The sequence below is a fragment of the Haemaphysalis longicornis genome, unplaced genomic scaffold (assembly GCF_048455015.1).
Source record: "Haemaphysalis longicornis isolate Haplotype H1 unplaced genomic scaffold, Haemaphysalis longicornis Haplotype H1 scaffold_5, whole genome shotgun sequence".
In the NCBI taxonomy this organism is placed as follows: Eukaryota; Metazoa; Arthropoda; class Arachnida; order Ixodida; family Ixodidae; genus Haemaphysalis; species Haemaphysalis longicornis.
In genome coordinates this window covers 59,310,405-59,332,535 of record NW_027526385.1, presented here as the reverse complement: position 1 = coordinate 59,332,535, position 22,131 = coordinate 59,310,405, and the positions used below count along the sequence as shown (strand labels likewise).

General features: G+C 52.3%; 2 pseudogenes; one reads left to right on the top strand and one right to left on the bottom strand.

Annotated features, from left to right (window-relative positions):
• The first annotated feature begins 3,610 nt into the window (after positions 1-3,610).
• On the top strand, positions 3,611-4,325 carry LOC144139247 (nucleoside diphosphate kinase A pseudogene; annotated as a pseudogene).
• Positions 4,326-15,946: 11,621 nt separating this feature from the next.
• LOC144139697 (uncharacterized) lies at positions 15,947-16,846 on the bottom strand (annotated as a pseudogene).
• Positions 16,847-22,131: the final 5,285 nt, after the last annotated feature.

Here is a 22,131-nt window from a genome sequence, read left to right as displayed (position 1 = left end):
GATAGGTGGTGAGGGTTTACTGACAGAGGAAAGGCATTGACGCCGCCGTTTCGCGGCTCGGGCGCTCTGAAAATACACAGCCATTGTTTTGAGTTCAGCAGCTATAGGCGCCGATTATCAACAAGAAGGATTCCGGGAGGCCTTCCTTTCTTTTGTCCGCCTGAAAAACCCGCAGCGAAATAAATGGCAACGATCGAGGCCTGGTGCTGCAGCTCCTCCGAGAAATTCTCGCCTGCTGGGAGGCGCACTATGACAGAATGATGAATAAGGCCGTCAAAGAACTCGCGTTGAACGAAGGATTGGTACTGCAACGGAATCTCTTTCACGCGATAACGCCGCGTCATAGTGATGTATATATATATATATATATATATATATATATATATATATATATATATATATATATATATATATATATATATATATATATATATATATATATATATATATATATATATAGTTATATATATATATATATATATATATATATATATATATATATATATATATATATATATATATATATATATATATATATATATATATATATATATATATATATATATATATATATATATAACACAGAAATAAAGTAGTTTGGCAGTCAAGAAAGCAGATAAAGAATTTGGAAAGAAAGAAAGTGGAGAAAAAATGCCCGCCAGGTGGGATCTGAACCCACGACCTCCAGAATACCGGTCTGGAGCGATACCCACTACGCTACCGGCGGGGCGATTTTCCCCTACACTTTCTGGAGTATTTATGTTAAGATATTTTTGTTTCCTGTGCTTAGGGGTGGTAGCCAGTGCCACTCGGACTACTCGGGGTGAAGGGGAACTTCTTTTTAACCCCCGGGCCGTGACTTGAGTGTCTACGACATGTCAAGAATGGTCGACCAGCGTTGAACGCTTCCTATGGCACCAAGACTGCCAGAACAGAGGCCCTCGCTATGCATGTAGCGAATCAGAATAGGAAATGAGGGGCTCGTTGAAATAAGACAGAAACAAGAGTTGGCAGTCGAGAAAACGTCGGAAAGCAAAGGGGAGGCTGGCTACCACCCCCAAGCACAGGAAACAAAAATATCTTAACATAAATACCCCAGAAAGTGGAGGGAAAAATCTCCCCGCCGGTAGCGTATAGTGGTATCGCACGAGACCGGTATTCTGGAGGTCGTGGGTTCGGATCCCACCTGGCGGGCATTTTTTCTCCACTTTCTTTCTTTCCAAATCCGTTATCTGTTTCAGTGACCTACCACATCCTCCCCTTCGCTTTCCGAGGTTTTCTTGACTGCCAACTCTTATTTCTGTCTTATTTCAACGAGCCCCTCATTTCCTATTCTTATTATATATATATATATATATATATATATATATATATATATACATATATATATATATATATATACATATATATATATATATATACATATATATATATATATATATATATATATATATATATATATATATATATATATATATATATATATATATATATATATATATATATATATACATAGAAAATAAGGGTTGGCAGTCAAGAAAACCTCGGAAAGCAAAGGGGAGGTTGTGGTGGGTCATAGAAAGAGATGAAGAATTTTTTGAGTCGAAAAGAAAGTGGTGAAAAAATGCCCGCCGGGTGGGATCCGAACCCACGACCTCCAGAATACCGGTCTGGTGCGATATTTCCCATTTTCTCATTTCCCATTTTCTGATTCGCTATATATATATATATATATATATATATATATAGTATAAGTAAAGAGTCGGATACACAGCAAGAACAATAACAAACAATGTTTACTTACGTAGCGGCAATGGGACTTGCCTTCATCAGAGTAAAGTTACATGATTACACCATAATCATGTAACTTTACTCTGATGAAGGCAAGTCCCATTGCCGCTACGTAAGTAAACATTGTTTGTTATTGTTCTTGCTGTGTATCCGACTCTTTACTTATACTATTTCTGCGCGCTTTGTGAGTTTATCTTTCTCTAGATTTATATATATATATATATATATATATATATATCTTATTTAGAAAGACCGGTTCTCTGTCGAATCGTTAGAGTAATCTTTTTTGGCTGTGACTATAGAATCGTAGAAGTACGGCGAGTGGGCAAGTTTAAGATATCTTTGAGGTGAGTAGCGGTTCATTTTGAGTGAAACTACGAGAACTCTATTGCAGTAACAGATGGCTTGGGGGCTTTGAATGGGGCATCTATTGAGACGGCTTATTTTACTTATCGTAACATGTGGAGTGAGTGTGAGTAACTTTGTGCATTTCCTCCTTGATCTTCTGTATGTCTTGTTTCAGGGTGGTAAATTGTCCCTGAAGATCTGCTAAATTGCTGAAAGCCTTTTTGCCATTTCTTGGATGGTTCAAACTTTCGTTGTGCTTCCCGTTGCGCCAACACTCGTTGGGTAATGAACGACGTGGAGCTGAAACCTGTCGACTGCAAAGATACATCTGCTTTTATGCGTGAAATGCGAGAGCGGCTCTGTCGGGCAGCCTTAGGTCCAGATTGTGAAGCGGAAATAGTAAATAGATTGACGGCGCGTAGCTGCTCTTCGGAGGATGGCAAGCTCTTTGCGCATCACCTCGAGCTCCGAGCGAAGCTCCTGAAAGTTTTGTTTTAGCTATGATTTTTCCAGCACTATGGGATGGCCATTCGGTAGCGGCGTTATGTGGTTATGGTCGGTTTTTTGGGTGGATCCTGTGAAGGTGGTAGCCCAGAAGACAACCAGCCCATGAGGAGTGAAGAACACGCGTACAGAGTGGGAGGGAGAGAGAGAGAGAGAGAGCAATCTTTAATGAAGTCTGGCGATATTAGCCGGGCGCTAAAATGCCTAACTTGCTACGCCAGTTGATGACGTGATGAAGATGATGGCGATAATGTTCAAGAACTTGATGCGCACAGAGACGGCGAGCTATTCACTGCGACTGGTCTAGACCTGTAAGTTGAAGGTACTCAATCGGAGCTTCGGTAGCCCGTAAAGCACGTTTGGGACAAGCCCATGGTGCTAAAACGATTCAAAGAGTGCCCCTCGCAGTGGCTTTGGGACTGCCGCTTTCCAGAGTAGGGACTGAAATCACGCCTTGCGATTAGATCTGGGATGCCTCGCCAACCCGGCTGCCTGGGCGACTGGGCTCTCCGTCACAAAAGGCGGTGGTCGACGGGCTTGCAAATGCTATCTATTTGAGTTCTGCTGGTGCGCCGCCGCACAAATTTCTCCCCTCATTCCCGGCATCCCCCAACCATTGAGCGCTGTTCAAATCTCGCGCGTCATCTCGGAGAAGCCATGTATGGCCCGGCGTACACCCAATCATCGAACGCACTGCAAATCTTGCGCGTCACCACTGGTACAGTGCGCAGAAATATATCAGGGCCCATTGTGTCGTCAAATTGTCTTAACGAAAAAATACATGTTGTACACATTGACATCGCGACGCTCGACTTCCGTTCTGCGCTAACTATATTCCTGCGCCTAGAGCTCACAACTTCAGAGCTCACAATCAGAGCTCACAACTTCAAAATGACTTTTTTTCCGATCTGCTGGAATGTTCCGCCTTCCTCATGACACCGGACAGGCGCCATCGTCAGCGATAGCAGCAACGTGTCTCAGTAGAAAGCCGAGAAATCTAATCCAATCCAATCCGCCTCAAACAGCGAGCAGCAGCGTTCCTCAGTCGCCGCGTTCCACGTGTCCCTGCACTGTCAAGCTGCGTTGCACTTCTTCGGCTGCTATTCCTCAGCCCTACCAGTCGTATATCCATGGCTAACGAGCGCACCTTCATTATGATCAAGCCCGACGGCGTGCAGCGCGGTCTCGTCGGCGAAGTGATCAAGCGCTTCGAGAACCGCGGCTACAAGATCGTCGGCCTCAAGTTCATGGTGGCCTCCGAGCAGCTCCTAAAGGAACACTACGCCGATCTCGCGGGCCGGCCCTTCTTCAACGGGCTGATCAAGTCCATGCAGACCGGACCCGTGGTGCCCATGGTCTGGGAGGGAGCCAACGCCATCCTCACGGGAAGGGACATGATCGGCGCCACTAACCCGCTTCAGGCCAAGCAGGGAACGATCCGCGGTGACTTCTGCATACAGGTGGGACGCAACTTGATTCACGGCAGCGACAGCGTCGAGAGCGCCAAGAACGAGATCGCGCTGTGGTTCAAGAATGACGAGCTTGTCGGCTGGAAAACCCCGTTGCACCCACTCTTCTACGAGTGATGCGGACTCGGCCTTGTTTTTTCTTTTGCGTGCTCTTAATTTAATCGTTGCGACCTGCTAAGCGCGGTTCAACAAACAAAAATAAAGTTGATCTTTCATTTCACGATGCGTTGCGTCTCCTTAGTGACAGTTTTCGCTGTAGGCTGCCAGCGGACGCGCACGTCGTTACTCGGCCTGTTGCTTCGGGTGCAAGCGTCTCATTTCACTGTTTCTTTGATTGGCAGCGTCCGCGGTATACGCGCAGTGTCTGGCTCACGCCGCGTATTTCCGTCACAGCCGAGTAGGCGCTGTAGGCACGTGCAGGATGGCGAGAGCCCGGCTGCTAGTTTCGCGCTGTTTTCTTTGCAGCGCCGTCGTCTTTTTAATTTTGTTTATTACCGCTTATTTCTTTATCCGAAGGAGCGCAACCCCTTCGGTTGTCTGGTAGACTTCGTAGACGAGGAGGGCGCGAAGATGCGTTCTTTCGTGGATGATCCTAAAGTCACTGAAGTTTATTTAGTGACACTAGGTGATATTATGGCCTTGCGAGGCTGTGCCTCCACATCGAGCCCGGTGATAGGAGCGCATGGCGTTGAGAACAGAGCTTACATAAAGGGCGGCGACAGTAACGGCAGAAGAGGATCCCCTGACGGACTACGGCGGAATCCTCAAGTGGCACCGCGAACAGCGACGCGGCTTCCCGCCCCCACACCGGGACTTAACCAGGTGGGAGGCGGTGAGGCTGCGCCAACTGCAAACAGAGGGTCTATTCGTTTCACCTGCACCGCGTGAACCAGTTCAGGCGGTGCCGCACTTCGCCGTTCGTTTCAGCGGTGCAGCTCGCGGCACCTGAACCGCGCCGTTCGATTCACCGGTGGTGCCGACGGGTGCAGGACGGGTTCATGGTTTTGCCTGCACTCCCTGCCGAGGAGGTGCAGAAGCAGACGACAAAAGTGCAGGGCTGGTTCCGCCGATGGCGGAACCCGCTTTGCACCACTGTGAACTGGTTCAAGAGGTGCAGGCTGAATCGAATAGACCCAGAGACGGTGTTGACCCCGGCGCTCGCGCGCCACGTGTGCCCGGAACTCTTCGAGAGTGAGGTGTGCAGCATGTGTGCGCGGGCGACGGCTACCTTGGCCCACATCATGTGGGGCTGTGACAGTGTTGAGGACGGTGCGTACCCGCCGCGTGTGAGACAGTGTGTGGGCTCTGCGGAGCCCAAGGACCAGAGATGGGCCGTCCAGCAGCTCGAGGCAGCTCTGGCCCTGCAGAGACGAAAGGGAACCCCTAGAGGGAGCCCGAGTAGTCCGAGCGGGGCCGGGGCACGGTAACCTCGGGATCTAGGCCCGACACACGCCTATAGGACTGTAGACGTAGTGTAAGACGGGGGAGCACCGCGCCCTGCGTGGCCGGATTTGCTCCCTCCCATGCAGGACGCTTTGAATAAAGTCTTTTCTCTCTCTCTTACATAAAGGGTACGAACACGTTTGCTGTGACTTTTTGTAGCGTAAGCTACACTGGCCGAGGTTGAGCAGTTTCGCGTGAACCTTTCCGTGCTGCGCAAGCGCGAGGAGTATTGGATTGGATTGGATAGGACTGGATTGGATCCGATTGGATTGGATTTGGAGTACGGGTGTGTAGAGAAATGGGTCTGCACATTCCAGAGGAGTGACGTTATAGCCGCGGCATACGCACTGGCGCCGGCGCGTGCCCAGCTGTGCACCTCCGTTGCGCAGTATCCAAGTCTGACGGTGCGCCGGAGCCGCTTGATAGCCGTTTCGCATGGCTCCTGGAGAGCTGTGCTGCGCATGCGCGAGGAGCAGTGACTGGACTGGACTGGACTGGACTGGACTGGACTGGACTGGACCGGACCGGACCGGACCGGACTGGACTGGACTGAATTGGATTGGACTGGACTGGATTGGATTGGATTGGATTGGAAATCGTGTTTGCAGCAGTAAGCATGATAATCAGCTAATCCTAGACAACCAGGAATCCTAAGAATAACCAGGTGAACCTTAGCTCACGCTACATATATCCTAGCATAGCAGAGCTAAGCCACTCCTAATTTATTTTTATAAAAATTGGCACAGCTTGCACTAGGTTTTCAAGGCTGGAGAAGCAGCAGAGCTGAGGGCCGAGCTAGCTTCTCCTCACACTGACAGCGGATCCCAAGAGAGAGGGAGCAGAAAGAGCAGTTATATGCACGTTCCTCGTACGGCAAAAACTGCGCGGGGTGACGGCGAAGTGTTCGGACGTGTCTTACGCGGCCCCGCTCTTTCTCCTGCTTTCCGGAAGCTTTACTCAACCTGCCTGAGTTGCGCATACAGCCACAACTCTGCTGCGAGCGCGGCAGCCCTTCTGGGGGCTCCTGTCGCTGTATTCTACCCAGCATGGAGCCACCAGTCCGAATCGGCCATCGGCGCTCAAGCAGCTACACCTGCTCACGCTGCCTCCAGCTACTCGTCCAGTCCTGTGACCGCATTATCACGGAACAGGAACGTGCAGCGGGCTTGTTGCGGGACTATCACCGTGGAGGGTCCCTACTGGTGGCTGGCTTCCAAACACCCGCCACCTGCCACGCACTTTCCTCGTCGCCCCAACAGATGCCGGCCGTTCAGCATACCCTCGGAGGTATGACTGCGTCCCTGAACGCCTCGTATGAACACGTCAATTTCTAGCCCTCATCATACCCAGGAAGAGGTTGCTGAAGAAGAAATGGATTTGACCCAGCTACGTAAGCGCAGTAGCAGCGGCAAGGCTGGGGATGACACATGTGCTACGGGTGACGACGTCAGCGACGTGGACATTTCCGACTGGCCAGCACCGCCTCCCTCTCCTCCGCGCATAAAGCAACGTCCCAAGCGCACGCGCAAGCTGCAGACAAGCCAGGCCACGGCGCCCGGGTCAACAGTGGTATTCACACACGAGACTTTCGCCTCTCAGGAAATGCTTCCTCCTTTCCTATCCTGAACAACCTCGGCATAAGCTTCCACGAGCAACAAGGGGCGAAAAGCTCGATTCCCGACGACGTACGACGAAACCTCAGAGTAGAACCTATTCCAAAGGATGTACACCCGGAGTAAACAAAGGCAGAAGAAGAGCGAGAGCCAAAGCGCTAACAGACATACACGCCAGCGACACCAAGGCCAGATACGTGGACGCGGCAGAGTATGCCGGCCGCAACGGTTTCGCCGTCGCCGTGGTCGACGCCGACGGAAACACCCGCACGGCAGCCAGCACGTTATGCACTCAATCCGAAGAGGCCGAGGAGATAGCAATCGCTCTGGCCATCGCAGACCGGGATTGCCAGACCGTGCTGAGTGACTCCAGACAGGCTGTAAGGAACTTTTCCAAGGGCAGAATCGCACCGACGGCGGTCCGCATACTACAAGAAGTGAAAGGAAACAAGAAGGTACGCATCAAGTGGTTCCCGGAGCACTTGGGCGAGGCGTCGGAAAGAAACGCAAACCGTAACGAAACGGCACACGCTAAGGCGCGAGCACTAACCGACCGGGCCCACGGCGACCGTCCGCTATGGCTTAGTACACGAGACAGGATGACAAACTACAACGAGATAACCAAGGCCTTCCGTCTGACCCGCAGACTTCTCCCGCCGCCCTGCACGGTGCTAAACAGGTCGCAGGCCGTTGGCCACCTTTGCACACATGTTGTGGGATTGTATCAAGAATCCAGATGAGGCTAAATCAGGACGCATACCGCCGCGACTAGAGGCCGCGACGATGAGCAACAACCAAGAAGAACAACTACGGGCCGTCCAGCAGGACCTCGAGGCGCTGGCCAGGCAGGAACCCGGGGAGCCGGCAACGGCCAGCGGGGATCCGCGCCGCACGCCCGCCACGAGGACGACGTAGGCCCAGTCTACGCGCGAAAGCGCGCACTGCAGGCATCAATAAAGTTTTTCCAATGCAATCCAATCCTCCTTTCCTGCCAGTTGAAACTGTTGCGGGCACGAGCCAGCGGAGCCAGCTCGCGAAGAGCGTGCCTCTCCCAGCCACCACTGACCGCCACGGCGCGGCTGAACAGCGCATCCCCTTCGAGTCGTCTGCTGCGCCGCTACTTCACGCCCCTGCTTCGTGAGGCGCTGCAGACAGGAGCGTTCAAAACTCGTTGTCGGCTAGCGTCGTTCCCACTGCCACTGCTGCTTTGCCCAGCACTGCGGCCGCTATGGAAGTATCTAAAGGGGCTGGATCAGTGAACAATGGCAGAGAAAAACAGAACTATCCACGCAACCGTAGGCAACGCGCCCGGGCTCCAACTTTTCAGAGAGCTCACAACATAGTAGGGACTGCACTCTTTCGACCAACAGACAGAGGTACGAGCTTCCCAGCCTCTCAAGAACGGCCATCGCTCTGGAACTGTCAAGCATACCTGGTGTAGTAGAGGTCCGTGTTAACACCCGCCCAAACATAGTTGCGGCCGACGCTGCCACTGCCGATTGCTTGGCCAAACTTTTAGCTACCGCACACATCTGCAGACCCGAACGTGAGCCACGGGTTCATGTACGGTGTTGATTCGGAACTACAAGTGTCCCAGATCTTGGAAGGACTGTATCTCTCCGTACAGTAGAAAGGAGGGCAGAGCGCTCCATACTGCTGCACTTCCTGGGCCCGACCCCGCCTCCTACGATGTACCTCTTCAGGATTCGGCTATAAGTGAGACCATGCCGGCCCCGCCCCGTATAATGCAGTCGTTGTGGACGCCTGGACCACGTAACTTCGTGCTGCCAAAGCCCGTCGATGTGCTCTCGGTGTGGTGGTGGCGGCCACGAGCGCGCGTCATGTTCAGCTGCTGCCCTCCACTGCACTAACTGCGGTGGGAAACACGCTGTGGACAACCCGCGGTGCCCTCGCTGGCAGCAGAAGCGTCAAGTGGCAACGGCGCTACTGCAGTCAACAGAAGACGAGCCTAGGCTGGCAGTGCGTGCAAAGATTCGGGCAAAGAAAGCTGCAAAGCAGCCCATGATTGCACCAGCAAGCAACAGGCAAAGAAGAAGCTATGCTGATGCCGCCAAGCAACGAGGATCCTTAAACAGCAGTCTATGAATGCCGAAAAGCAGGGCAGCCAGTCGGCAATGGGCACCGCTAACGCAGGCCAAGGCGGGGCTTCAATGGATCTGCCCGGAACCACTAAAGTGACAGGCGCGATGCAGTGCTGCTTCTGCTGCCAGACCGCTGCTTCTGAACACCGGGGCACCCACCTTTGTCCGTCGTAGTACGCGTGGCCCAACATGTGTCGACCTCTCTCTTATATCGGAGTGTTGCAATTACTCGTGGTCTACCGCAGCTGACACATGGGGATCCGATTACTACCCCGTCTTACTCACTCCAGAGGAGGCCGTGCGATCTAATGCTCGCACTGTTATGATCTTCAAGTGGCCGCTCTTTAGGAAACTGACCAAAAACATGGATCAGAGTGAATATTTCCTCGGACAACTCGCCGGGTGTGCCACCGCAGCTTCGGTCCCTTACCGGGTGAACTTTGCACAGCCCGTACCAGATATGAAGCTTCTGAACCTTCGGGAAGCCCGTCGACGTGCGCAGTGACAAGCCATGCGCACAAACTCTGCTGCCTACTGGACAATGTACAACCGACTGGATGCTGCCTGCCGTCGCCACACCAAGAAACGCCGACGATCTAGTTGGGAGTTCATCTGCCAGTCGTTAGAAACCCAACGACAGCCTCGACAGGCTTGGGGATTGCTGAATGGACTACTACAGCCGCCATTTCCGTGACAGCCAGTGCATGCCGTTGTCATTTGAGAGGGTATTAGTGCAAAGGAACTCGTGGAACTGCTTGCAGATAGGTTCGCTCCACCACCCCCTGCATCCTCGCAGCAGCCTCTACCCCACGCGCTGAGAGAACAGCTGCCATTAGGACCGTATGGTTCTCAGATCTGAGCGCTCTGCCACGAAGACCTTTCAATGCACGAGCTTAGGAATGACCTGCAGAGGACTAATCGTCGTAGCACTCCTGGCGCTGATGACATCACCTACCAAATGATGCGGAAATTGGACAGCCCGGAGCAACAACGCCTTCTAAGCGCCTTCAACATCGTGTGGCACTCGGGGGTACTGCCAATTTTCTGGCTCCTCGCCCTTGTTGTCCCACTCCTAAAACGTGAACACCACCAACCGCAGCCAGCTCATACAGACATGTGTCCTTAGCTTCGGCTGCGGGGAAGCTCTTTGAGATGATCATTCTATCTCGCCTAGAGTGGATCGTCCGAGCCTTTGGAGCTATTGCCGAGATATCGACGAATTTCGTCAACTCCTCTGCACTGCCGACAGCATCGCTGATGTTGTATCTGCACTAGAAGAGGCCCAACACATGGACGAAGTGGCATTTCTGGTTTTGGTGGATATTGAGTCGTCCTTTGACCGCCTGCCAGACCCAACCATCGAAGCTGCGCTGGACCGCATTCATGTCATTGGAAGATTGCGGAACTACATCCTGGCTTCTTGTCGGGTCGCCAGCTCAAAGTTCGGGTGGGCAACGTCCCCAGCAGTCCAAGAGGTGTCAGTGCCGGAGTGCCCCAAGGTGCAGTGCTTAGTCCGCTGCTCTTCAACCTCGCGCTGTCGGGCCTGCCTGACAGCATACCAATAGACCTAGAACACAACGTATGCATTTCCGTTTATGCTGACAATGTTGTGCTGTGGACCCGGGGACCAAAGCGTCAGAGTAGCCACATCAGTAAATCTCTGCAAAGAGCCCTGGACGCTATTTTGGAGTATATCACGGCAATCGGACTGAAGCTTTCTACTACCAAGTCAGAAGCTATGATATTCCACCCCAACCCCAGAGCACGGTATTGAATCCCCCCTTTGGAAGTACACGGATCACAGCTCCGGTGGAAGACCCAGGTCAGATATCTCGGACTTACTATTGACCATCGCCTCACCTGGGGCCCAGAAATCAAACGCTACTCGGCCGGTCCAGTCGTGTCCTGAAAGCCGTCCGTAAACTCTTGACCAAGGAGAGTGGGTGCTAACACACTTGGGCACTTCGAATTTACGATGCTATGGTGTGCTCCGCAGTCCTCTACCGCTATGTCCCTTGTCACCATCAAGCCAACATGGTGGAGGAAACTGGAGACCGAGCACAGGAATGCACTTCGGACCGCTCTAGGCTTGCCACGCTCGTCGCAACGCGCGGGCACTCTAGCTGAAGCCGGTGCCTGGCCCCTCGCACTCCGCGCCCTACAAACTCCACTGTGTGAATTATGGAATGAAGCAGCGGCCTTCTTGGAGAACCTTGAGGGGCACGTGCTATTCACCGATGGGTCCGTGCTTCCAGAGAGAGAGAGAGAACAAGACTTTATTATCACTATCCGGCGTGTGAGGGAGTGGGTCATGCCGCGCAGGGCTTCGCCACCCCTCTGTCTCGCTAGACCTCTATGTTGCCTGACTCATCATTGGCTACTAGGAGGAGTCTCCGTTCGCCTCTGCCGGGCCAGCGCAGCATCGAGCCGCTGGATAGCTTGGAGTTGCATCGCCTGATGGACGCACTGTTCAATGTCATGTGGAAACGAGTCCCAGGTATTCCCCTGCACGGGAACACCACACCCCCACATCAAGTGGGCTAAGGTAGCCGGTCCGTCCCCGCACGCACTGCACATTACACTCGCAAACAATCCGGGGTTCACATGTCGAGCGAGTGCCGGTGTGAGGACAGTCCTGGTTTGTAGTTGTCGTAGAAGGACACCTTCTCTTCTGCTTAAACCTGGATGAGGCGTGGGTAGTTGTCGGCGGGTCTCCCGGTACCAGCCGAGTATCTTTCCGAATTCCATGAGTGGTTCGAAGTTAGCTGTGGTCCAGACAAGAGGGCGGCCGCTGCAGCATCCATCGCGCCTACCTTCGCTTCAGTCAGGCAATGTCGCCTACCAGTGGCCAACAGCTCCACAACGGCAGAAATCGCGGGCCTTCACTTGGCTGTGGGCATCATTGAGGAGTGCGAACAGAATCTCATCAACCGGAAAGTAGCCATCCTCTCACATACGAAGGCTGTCCTCCTGAGGTTCGACCAGGCCCACCTCAGCCGTCTCGCTGTACAAAGTCTTGCCAGCAAGCTGCACATCCTCAGCGCCAGAGCCCTCAGCATCCACCTGCAATGGCTACCTGGTCACGAAGGCATCAAGGGAAATGAGAAGGCTGATCGCCTGGCAAAAGAAACGCATCATCCATCCACTTAGATGAGTGAGGCAATCAGGCCCCTGGACGTCGCGCAGTATCTTATCCGAAGGGACCTCCAGGCCATGCACCCTGACTCCCGAGTTGCATCCGGCAAGCCACCGCACGCGCTTCCTTCGAGGGGACTGACCCGAGCTGACCGTGCTCTCCTTCTTCGTCTGTAAATCGGCTGTCAACGCTGCGCCGAAACAAGTCACAGGCTCGGCATCGCTAGTTCACCCGCCTGCTCACACTGTCCTGCAATAGGGACACTCACGCACGCACTGTTCGAGTGTCCACAACATTCGCAGGCTCAATCAGCGCTGAGAGGGTCGTATGCGACACTGGGACTGCCGTCATGCACCTCATCAAACCTGTTGTTCCCGGAATGTCACACATCAAATCGCGAAAAAGCGTTCCGTGCCCTGCTGGACTTTTTAAATGACACTGGACTCTCGGACCTGCTATGATGCTGCCAGTGCTGTCCATGCTGCGCGGCTTGTGAACCGTCATCTTATTCTCCTTTTCTATCTTTTTTTCTGTCCATCCTCTTTTCTGTCTATCCTCCCAGACTCAGTCTTGATTGAGGTGCCCTCAACCCGAGAGGCAGTTATCGGCTGAGTCGACTTTCGTTTCTGTTTCAATAAAGCAACCCTCTCTCTCTCTCTCTCTCTCTCTCTCTCTCTCTCTCTCTCTCTCTCTCTCTCTCTCTCTCTCTCTCTCTCTCTCTCTCTCTCTCTCTCTCTCTCTCCTCGAACGGCGAGCGGCAACCTGAGACTGTCACCCTCGACATTAACGGTCGCCAAGACGACGTCGCCGCCGACCGAGTAAAGCCCGCTTTCGTCGCCTCCATCCGGCTTACCCAAAGCTTTCCTGTCTCAACGACCCCGCCCCGGAATTCCCAATCTGAACCGACTAAAAACGTCACGTGGGCAACACAACGAGCTCCGGATCTGCGGGAAGGGGGGGGGGGGAGCCCTGTAACAAAAAGGAGGAGGAACAACTTTATTTCGTCAGACTAATGATGGGCTTCTTCTTGACTCAGTGAGGTGGCCAGAAACCTTGCTTCGACTTCCAAAGTCCAGTCCACGGCCTGGATTTGGTTATCACGCGAGGAGCTGGTCACCGCAGTCTCCCATTTTATTTGGTTAGAGAGGGGCCATTCGGCTTTAGGTTGGAGCTCAGGGCATTCATATAGGATGTGGGCTATGTCGGCTTTTCTGGCCCCACACATTCTGCATTTTGGGGCGTACAGTCCTGGATACACCAGCGTATGGGATTGGAGTTGACTCCACGTCGCTTGCTAGATTTTTGTTAGGGAATAATGGGGAGCAGGGTAAACTAGCCTTTCATTTCTGTAGGGATATGCAAGCTCTCGGTAAGTAACCATGCGTTCCTTAGACCCTCACAGGCACGATTGGCCCACCGTCCGGTTGACGAGTTCGCGGGCAGAACTGTGGGCAGCTTCGTTCCCTTGATAAGACGAGTGCGCAAAAATCAAGAACTAATCTGTATCTGACGGGGGGCGAACTCATTTCTTATTAGAATTGTTTTATTATTAGGCTTATTAGATGCCTCTTCGTGGATTTTGTTATTCGCAAAATTACGCACAGCCGCTTTAAAGTCGCCGATGATAAATTTTGCTTTGGTACTAGTGATTTCAACAGGGGTGGCCGCCTCTTCCGACCGGATGCCGTAACCAGTGGCTGCGGTGATGCTCCTGAGTTTGTTATCGACGACTGCAAGTGCAAAGGCATCCTGCACTTCCTATTCGGCTGCATCCACGTAGACCACCTCCTCGCGGTGTTTAAACAGTTTTTCGAGTGCTTTGGCTCTGGAGTTCTTTCTTTCCTTCTGATGAATAAGGTGCATTCATTTAGGAATTTTTTAGATGCGACGCATCTCTTGCTTTGAGGCATGTCCCTCCTGCGTCGGCGTCGGCGGCGTCCGCACGTCACCTGCGCATGCGCGCCTCTCCTCCGCTCTTCTCTCCGACAGCTGTTCGGAACACTCACTCCGTCTCATTATCATAAACAACAGCTGCGTGCGCGCGCTTCGCTCGCTTCGCTCGCTTTGCGCGCATGCACGACTCTCCTCCGCTGTCTCCTCTCCTTCGGGCGCTGTGGAAATTACCCCCATCGTCCCGCGTATGAGAACACCCTCATGTGATGGAAAGGCATCCTACGCGTTCACAACACGTTTCACCCGATTTAGAGAATCAACGCAATGGAAACGCCAATTGAACCCCCAGATGCGTCGCATCACACCAGGGTTCCCTCGCGGGGAGATGGGGGTAATTTTTCCTTGTTTGTGTTCCTATGTTTGTGTGCTCACGTGCGCTCGGTATTAATGCCTAGCATTCTGTGCCGGGTACCCCCACAGCCAGGACCGTGCAACGCCCTGCATTTCCACAAAAATGCATATATCGCGGAAGTTCCACCCGTAATCATTATAATAGCGTAAATAAAATCGCACGAAATTTTGAAAAACTAAAAATAAGAAATATCAAAAAACACGGAAATTGGCGAATCGTGTGACGCCCTGCATTTCCACAATAATGGATATTTTGTAAACGTTCCTCCTGTAATAGCGTGAATGGAAATAATTGGTCAAACGAAATTTTCCTAAGAAAACTATAAAAAATCACGGAAAACGACGAAACGTGTAATGCCCTGCATTTTCACAATCATGCAGATTTCGCGAAAGTTCCACGTGTAATCGTTATAATGGCGTAAATCGAGAAAAACTGGTCGAACAAAACTTCGGTCGAAATTTGGTCGACCTCACGGTGCTCAGCATTTCCGAGTGCGAACTTGTCTCCAAGCAAGGGATCGCTCTGATCGCGGCTCATCTACGGAGACTGCGCGCAATCTACCTGCGACTCTGCACGGGTTTTGACGAACGCTGCACTCAAGCAGCTCTCGCGGGTGCCCGGCCTGGAAGTGGTCAACTATAACTGGCCGGGGAATGGCGCTCATGGCCGCTGGTGAAAGGTCATCCAGTGTCTTGAAGGTGGACATAAGATTCACCAATATCGGGGACAGCGGACTTCGCCACATCGTGCAGGTGAACATTGCGTAACCCTAGCCTTTCATAACCCTTTCAGTCACCGTGTCTCCATATAGAGACGCGACTTTCTTCGTCGTTTCCCGCGTGAAAAAGAAGAGTTCATGCTGCAGAGCGGTGCGGCTGATGTTATAAACCTACGGAAGTGAAAGGTAGCACATGCGATGCGGAATGGCGGAACCGCACTCATAAACATCGTTTCAAAATGGACGCCACCAAGTTTTGTGGGAGCTCCGGTGTGTTGCCGTCCCAAGTTCTCTTTTACTGCGGCATAAATTATTTGCAAAGGCTAACAACACATCTGTCATGTGCAGAAATTATTTCACCTCCTTGTTTGTAAGCTGCCTCAGGATATTTATTATTTTTTATAGAGAGTGAGTGAAACAACTTTATTGACGATCCGGCATAAAGGGGGGAAGGGGTAGGGGAATTAAAGCGAGACACTAGCGTGCTCGGACGTCCCGGAGCAGCAACCTACTCGCGTCAAACCCGTGGGGGCGCCGCTTTCGGCCGCTGGCGTTACAGGATGCTAAGCACGTGCTGGACCACGTCTCTTTGGTTGCCTAGCTCTCGGCTGATGATCTTGCTGCTGATGGCAGTTGGCATTGCTTCTTCTTGGTTAACCGGCGGTGGCGCACAGTCCCAGAGGAGGTGTCTCTGGGTGGCTCGCGCCTTCTTGCAGTGTTGGCATATATCCGTGGTGTATACCTCCGGGAAAACGTGCTTTGCCCAGACGGGGGTCCATATGGCTTGTACTTGCAACTGCCGTAGTGTGGTTGCTTCGCTGCGTTGTAGGTCTCGGTGAGGCGGTGGGTAGAGGCGTCTGCTCGTTCTGTACCACTGCAGAACGTCGCCGTAGGTTGTGATGGAATACTCTTCGTCTTCGGCATCGGGTCGTTGCGGCTCCAAGGAATGCGTTGACGGAGACCCGCGGCTAGTTAGCGCGTGTGCCTCCGTGTCTGCCTCCTCATTGCGGTTCGGGCCCGCGTCCAGCTCACCGGCGTGCGCAGGGAACCACTTGACGGTAACGTTGGTTTCCGGTCTGGCTAGCGTTGAACATACTCTTGCAGTGGTTCCATGGACGTTGTTTGTAGCAAAGTTTACTATTGCCGGCTTCGAGTCGCTGAGGACCGTGCGGCAATCCGGGATCGCTAGTGCCAGTGCGATTGCAAACTCCTCGGCTTGCACGGGCGACTTGCACCGTATGCTTCCCGACGTTGTGAGTACTCCGGTGTCTGCTGCGATGACTGCTGCTGCGTACGTGTTTGGCCGGTGGGGATACTCCGCCACGTCCACGTAGTACGCGCGCGGATCGTTGGCGTGACCCTTTGTGAGGGCCGTGGCTCTCGCCTTTCTTCTTTCTTGGTGTACTTGCGGATGCATGTGCTTCGGTAAGGGTGGAACCCTCAGTCTTTGGGGAACGTCCCGGGGTAGCTGCTTTGCTACCTCCGGGGTCGTCGCTGGCGCGTTTATTCCGATGCGTTGTAGTATCGTTCTTCCCGTCCTGGTCTGAGACAGGCGGTGATACTGCGCCGTTCGCTGGGCTTCTGCGACTTCTTCCAGCGTGTTGTGAACGCCCAACGCGAGCATGCGTTCCGTGTTGGTGTGGGGGTATAGGCCCAGGGCCGTCTTGTACGCCTTTCTGATCATCGCGTCAATCTTGATCTTCTCCTCCGCTTTCCAATTGTGGAACGACGCTACGTAAGATATGTGGCTGACTGCAAACGACTGGGTGAGTCGTAGTAGACTGTGGTCTCCGTATGAGGACGCGACGCCATTTGCGTAATAAGTATTCCAGAGAGACTGAACTTTTTTTTTCTTACCTCTAGACACTTGACACTGCTAAACCTCCAAGTATGGAATTTTTCTGCAGTGAATATAATAATTCGTGACTGAAAGGGATAAAACGCCGAAAGCTGGAATTGCTTTGCGACCTGCAGTTTAACCTTTAGGTGCGCTAGCATAATTGAGAGGGGTGGCTCTTTAAACGAGGTTTTAAATGTATCGTGGATGCCAAAATGACGACTGTGCAGATGAGTTAAGAAGTCATAAAAATTTTTGGATCCAGCCAGATTAATTCCCGTTTTCCTTTTTCAGGCGAGATTACGCACTTCAGGCTTTTCTTTTTAGAACCTAAACTCTCAAGACGTGAAACTTAGCAGCTGATGGCCTCCGAATATGTCCGAGCAAGCGAATAACAAACTCTGCTTTAACAACAAACGTGCTCCTGGACTCTTTCCGTGCCATAAGCAGCGTTAAGCTATTTTATAAATACAATTTGCATACCTTTAGCAGCGTGGCACGTTTTTACTCCCGTAATGATCGCACTTTTTTTTCCAAAAAAATTGACGCAAATTTCGGGGTGCGTTCATTACGCGGGGTAAATTTTTCGCGAAAAACTTTTGAGCACAGCCAGTTGGGCAAGCAAGTTGCGGGTCAAAATTTTTACGGTAGGTCTCATGAACATAATAAAAATAATAAATAAAAACATAATAAACTTCTGCACACCACCGCCAGCCGCTTTGCAAGGTGACTCAAAATGCAGTGTTTCCATGAACGCGGCGCAACGAGTTTGCTGCGAGGTGACAACAAGGCGACCTATAATTGGCTGCCGCTGTCACAGTGCGGGACATCAAAACAGAGATGGGGGCCGACGCAGCAAGCTGAGCGCATTTTTTTAAATGCAGAGCATTTCAGTAACTCACGATGTCACCGGCGTTGACATCCGTAGTCGTAGTCCGCACCCCTCCCCCTACACTATATATAAAAAAATACTATCCGGCACCCGGTTTCGATCCCTCGACCCAGCGGGCGGAACGCAATGTACATGGTGCTCTACCCACTGCGCCACAAAGCCGACACAGAATGGGAGGCTACGAACGCGCCTTATATCCTTGACTCATTCAAACTACGTCAAGAAGCTGCTGACACAACGCATTCACTACCACCAACTCCCCAAACACTAAACGTTAACGCAATACACCCACCCCCTATGCGACGCATTTACTCGAGTCCCCCTCGCGGGGAGATGGGCCAGATTTTTTTCTTCGTCGTCTGAGTACATTATGTGCATTTAGTGAGAGTTTCTTGAACGCAATATTGAACGCATATTGAACGCATGCTTGCCGATATCGCTAATATCGGCAAGTCTGCGGCAATAACATAGTCATGTCCACTTGAAAGGGAAGGAAACAGAGGTAAGCACGATCATCATCAGCTAGACTTGGCACACATATGAGATACTGCTGCGTCAAGTTCAGGGCGCGTTCATTGCGCGGGAAATTAAAAAATCGAATTTTGACGACAATCTTCAGGGGTGCAATCATTATGCGAGTAAATACGGTAATTTACGCGGACTTGGAGAATTCAATGCATTCTTACTGGAGTTCTGGTACTGGAGTACTAGAGTACTGGAGAAAAATACCGGTGTATTCTTACTTGATTGATTATAGGGTTTAACGTGCCGACGCAACGCAGGCGATGAGGCGCGCCGTATAGTGGAGGGCTCCGGATTAATTTTGACCACCCGGGGATCTTTAACGTGCGCCGAAATCTCATACACACGGGCGTTTTTGCTTTTCGCCTTCATCAGAAAAGCGGCCGCCACGGCCGGAAATCGAACCCGCAACCTCGTGCTCAGCAGCGCAACGCCTTAGCCACTGAGCCACCGCGGCAGGTGGTGTATTCTTACTATGTCACTAGCTAAGAAAAAAATTGCTGCTTTTATGGAATAAGTAGCCAATTTCATTTGTAATGAACCCACTTTGAACGTGTCAGAATGACGCAATCGGATCGACGCCTGCTTCATAACGCGGGGACCCAGGTTTGAATCAGGCCAGAGGAAGCGTTTTTTTTCCCCTTGAGGAGCTTGATGCGCCTTCACTCATCAGCATCATCGCGTTGTGAAACCTATTGCGTAAAGGTGGCTTTCCTGCAATGCGTTTTGGCGTGTCAGCGAACGCCATCGATGAGGCACAGAAAGCTTTGCTTTAAACGTTCCACTGCGTGCAAGAACACAAAATTCTGAAGGACAAACATTACTTGAACGGGAAATATTTTATTGGGAAAGAACTCCACGAAACGGTCCCGGCTGACGTGCGCGGCAGCAAGCGCGTTAATTAGTATCCGTTTGGGTTAGTTGGTTGCATGACATGTCGGTGAAAACAGCGCAGAGCAGGGGACGAAAGAAAAAGACGGTACAGGCGCTAACTATGAATATTTATTGCGGTCTTCATTATATAAAAGAAACACGCATGACGTCACAACCTTAACATAAAGTAAAGATCGTAAGAAAGAGCTAGAATAGAACACGATGTTAACGATGCTGTAGGCAACACCACTCCGATACTGCAGTCACTGTCGTGCGCCATTAGTGTGTTCGAGTTTCTTCTGAAGTGGCGCAACAGAGGCTGACTAACGCAATTTTCGCCTTTCTTCGCTATTATGAGGGCTTAGGGGAGTGGAGTGGAATAAACGTTTATTTAGCCTGCGAAACCGACGCGACGCGAGCCGTGGCCCGCGTCACGCCCGTCGACCGGGCCTAGGTCACCTTTGAGGGAGCGTCCCGATCCTGTCGAGCCGCTGCCTCTCGGGCTTGCTAGACGGCCCAGAGCTGGTCATCTTGATCGTACGACGACAGCGCTGCTTCAAGTCACGGCGTCAGAGTTCGTTTTTGCCTCTTCGGCATGCTTCTTGCAGTCCCACAGCATGTTCGTGAGAGTCACCGTCTCCCTGCGGCAGACCTTGCACTTGCTGTCGGGGTAGGTTTCGGGATACATCTTGTGCAGGAGTAGTGGTGTCGGGAAAGCCCCGTTTGCAGTTGTCGCAATTTTACCCAGGGCTCTGTCCAGCTTTTCGCTGGGTGGAGGGAGCTTCTTTCCAGCCAGTCGGTACGCCTTCGTGATCTCGTTGAAGGTGACCATTCTGTCCTTCGTGCTGTACCAGAGTCTTTCGGCGTCTGCCTCGTTGCCGGCGGCGCGGAGAGATAGTGTGCGCGCCGCGGCGTGGGCAGACTCATTTCCATTTTCCTTTTTTTCCGACACAGTACCCTCGTGTGGTGGAAACCAGACGAGGCGCTTCTTGAATCTAAGGTCGGCCCGCTCCAGGATGCGGGCGGCGGCGGGTGATATCTCGCCTTTGGCGTTGGCTTGTCGAGAGTCGCTGAGCACCGTAGCGCGGTCCCCGTCTACGAGCGCCAGGGCGATGGCCACTTCCTTTGCCTCTTGCGCTCTGTTGCACTTGATGCTTGCGGCCGTTCTCGTGACTCCGTACGCGTCTACCACCGCGGCTGTATAGCTTGAGCTGCTCGGGCATTCCGCCGCGTCGACGAACCGTGCGCCGGGGTCCTCCCCGAACTTATGGCTCTGGCTCGGCGTCTGCCCTTGTTGTGTTCCTGGTGCACGTTTCTCGGGATTGGGTCCACGCGTAGGGCCCGACGGACGTCTTCGAGCAGCGTGGTCTTGACTCCTTGCTGATTGTGGTACCCGATTCGTAGCTTGTCAAGGATGTGGCGGCCGGCCTTCGTCCTCTACAGTCGCTCGAGCTGGGACCTCTGCTGTGCTTCGATGATTTCTTCGAGCGTGTTGTGAATTCCCATCTCAGGCAGTTTTTCGGTGCTTGCCGTGTCGGGAAGACCGAGTGCCGTCTTGTACGTCTTTCGTATGAGAATGTCAATCTTTTTCTTCTCGCTCTGATGCCACTGGTGTAGGCCGCCACATAAGTTACGTGGCATATCACGAAGGCTTGTATTAGACAGACGAGGTTTTCCTCCTTCATACCCCCTCTTCTCGAGGTCACTCTTCTGAGCAGCCTGCAGGCGCTCGCTCGCCGCTTTGCTCGTCAGACGGTTGATCGTCTCCGTGTTTCTTCCGCTGGCCTCTATCATCATCCCGAGTACCCTTATCTTGGGTACCGTGGGTATGACGGTGCCGTCCCCAGTCCGGATCGTGATCTGATCGCAGTCTGTGTGTGTGGCGTCGTTGCATTATCGATGGTTGGTACACGAGCAGCTCGGATTTCTTTGGCGAGCACCTGAGCCCCGTGTCTCGAAGGTAGCCTTCTATCTCTTCGATCGCTCTCTGACGGGTCGTCTCGATATGGCCATCGTTTCCTTTACACACCCACAAGGTGATGTCGTCGGCATTGATCGTGTGTTCGACGTCTTCTAACTTCTCAAGTCTTCGTGCCACTCCAGTCATGACGAGATTAAACAGCATCGGGGAGATCACAGACCCTTGCGGGGTGCCTCTGTTTCCCGTGCTACGTTCGCCCATCTTGAGATCTCCGGCCAGGAGTTCGGCGGTTCTGCCCGAGAGGACGTCTCTCACGTAGTTATAGCTTCGTTCCCCGAGGTCGAATTTCGAGACTTGTCGCAGGATCGCGGCGTGGTCGACTTGATCGAAAGCGCTCTGTAGGTTCAAGCCCAGTATGGTTTTGCTGCCGACAGTTTGGCTGTCGATGACTTGGTGCTTGATCTGAAGCATGACGTCTTGAGTGCTGAAATCCTCCCTGAACCCGACTACAGAGTGTGGGAAGGCCCCCGTTCACTCTAGGAACTTCTGCCATCTGTTGAGGAGGACGTGCTCTAGGGCCTTGCCGATGCAGGACGTCGGCGAGATGGGTCTCAGGTTGTCTGGGTCTGGCGGCTTTCCCGGTTGTGAGGGCCTAAA